Here is a 2,315-nt window from a genome sequence, read left to right as displayed (position 1 = left end):
GGGGGGGGGGGGGGGGGGGGGGGGGGGGGTGCACCAGAACTGTCACACTGAGGCAGAGAGTAGCATTCCCTGCTCACGATCAGCAGGGAAGGGAAGGCAATAGAGGTGGAGCAGTGGGCACTGTGCCTCGTCTAATGCCCAAGTAAGCAGAGACACCAGGGTGTGGACACTTGCCAGGATTTGCCCTTCTCAAGCTCCTGAAGGTGAGTTTTCAGCTCCTTTTATATCACTTGTTCCAAAAATGTCACCAAGCACTCGTTCCTCCAAGCCCACCCTCCTGTGATGGACCTGCCCCTGTGACAGTATTCTCCAGCACCTGCCTCTGCCAGAGCCCACCCATCCAGGGAAGCTGGAGACAACCATCCTGGCCCTGGATATTCCAAGCCTAACTGTTCACACAGAGCTACAGCAGGATTTTTTCCTGTTGGCAACACACTTTTACTGGGGTTTTCCAGGACAGCCAGCTCTGCCCCAGCACCCCAGCCTCCCACACCGCTGTGCTGAGGGAGCAGGGGCTGGAGCTGGTGCTGCACAGCCCAGTCACAGCTCCCAGGCCCTCCTGCCTCTGCAGAGGGAGGGAGAAACGAGCTGGTGCATCCCCAGCCCTGAGCACACAGAGCTGCCATTTAGCAGGGAACAAGAAAGGCTGAGTTCCCAGTAGAGGGATGGCCTTGTGTGGAGCATCCAGGTGGCACAGCCTGTGCAATGTCCTGGAATGTCCTCTGAGCTCTTATAAGCTTTTATTTTTTATTTTTTTTCTTAAAAAATACCTTTCAAGAAGAGCTCTGAGATCCCTCTGCCAACTGGAGCTAAAGGTAAAGCCAACACAGGCTGGAAAGCCCAGCAGTGCTGGCAGCCGCTCAGCCCAACCTCCTGGCTCCCAGCTGGATGCACAGGACCCCTGGGTTTTGTCTGGCTGTTTGTTCCTCCATAATTGCAGGTCTCAGGAGAGCTGCTCAGCACGGTGGCAGAGTCTGCTGGAGCAGTGCTGGAGGGCTGAGACAGGAAGCAGAACATTTCTAGCCCAAACTACAGACTGTCCGTCTGAGCCACAAAGAACAACAAATAAACACGTTCAGGAATTGCACGGAAACCTCAGCTCAGCCTTTGGAATGCCCTTGGTCTGGTGAGGGGAATCTCCTTGTCCTCACCACTCCCATGAAGCACTCAGTAGCTGCCAGGAAGAAGCTGAGGAACATGCATTGAACTGACCAAATGGAACCACCATCCAGCAGAAACACTTTACAACCTACACAATGAATCCACACTGTTTTGCTCCTGGATAAAAACACTTCCCTCCAACTCACCCCTCTGGGCACAGATGACCCCATGTCTGATCCCCACACAGATCCCAGAACACCAGCAGTGAAAGAACACGTGAACTGGGGACAAGCCTTGGAGAAGCACAAACACCAGCATCTCTCCCTTGGGTCACCACCATTAGCTGGTACAGACACTTCTCCTTCCATACCTTCCTGAGATATTCCTGTAGTTGAAGCTCTCAAGGGCAAATCCTTTCAGGACAAGTGTGTCCTGTGTCCTTTGCTCCCCTGGGCACACCTCATCAGCAGGAGCCTGGGAATCTCTTGACACCTTTCCCCATTTTGCTCACAATCCCTTTTCACAGTCACAGCTAACTGACCCCTCTGCTGGGCTCTTTCTATCTCAACCAACCAAATTCACCCCCAATTATTTTAGCTACTGCTGTGAACTTTACTGGAAGCAAAACAAAGGGGGTTTCCTCTCAGATTGACCAAAAAAAATCCAAGCATTTTTGTTTATTTCAGTCAACACAAGGTTGTGCCACAACCTGAAGGGAAGCTGAGGCAACCACAGCATCTCAGCCCAGGAATGCTGCACTGTCACCAGCCCCACAACAGTGGCCCCAGCGCCTGTGGCAGGAGGAGCCCTGCAGCCTCCTGCTTCCTGTTCAAAGATCCCAGGAAGGTATTCCTGGGACAATCCCTGACCCCTTCCCTCCCATCCCTGCACACCCCAGGTACCGCTGAAAGAATCCCATCCCTCTCCTGCATTTCCAGCCTTTCAAACATCCGTGGGTTCATGATGCCTTGGCCGAGCAGCTCGTGTCCTCACTGCCTCTGCAGCCTCTGGTCCCTTCCCAGACAGGCCAGCCCGGCTGAGCTGGGCCAGGACGTGTCACCGGTGCCGCCGCGTGTGGCTCCCGCTGCCGGGCCCGCACCCCGGCCGCACTTACAGCGTCCGCCTGTCACCTCCAGCACGGCCCCATCCCCCGGGGGGGCGGCAGGTACCGGGCCCCGCTCCAGCCGGGACCGCCGGCTCGTTGCCTGGTTCGG

Source organism: Chaetura pelagica, unplaced genomic scaffold (assembly GCF_000747805.2).
Source record: "Chaetura pelagica isolate M959 unplaced genomic scaffold, ChaPel_1.0 scaffold493, whole genome shotgun sequence".
In the NCBI taxonomy this organism is placed as follows: Eukaryota; Metazoa; Chordata; class Aves; order Apodiformes; family Apodidae; genus Chaetura; species Chaetura pelagica.
Note: the sequence above shows the minus strand (reverse complement) of the source record.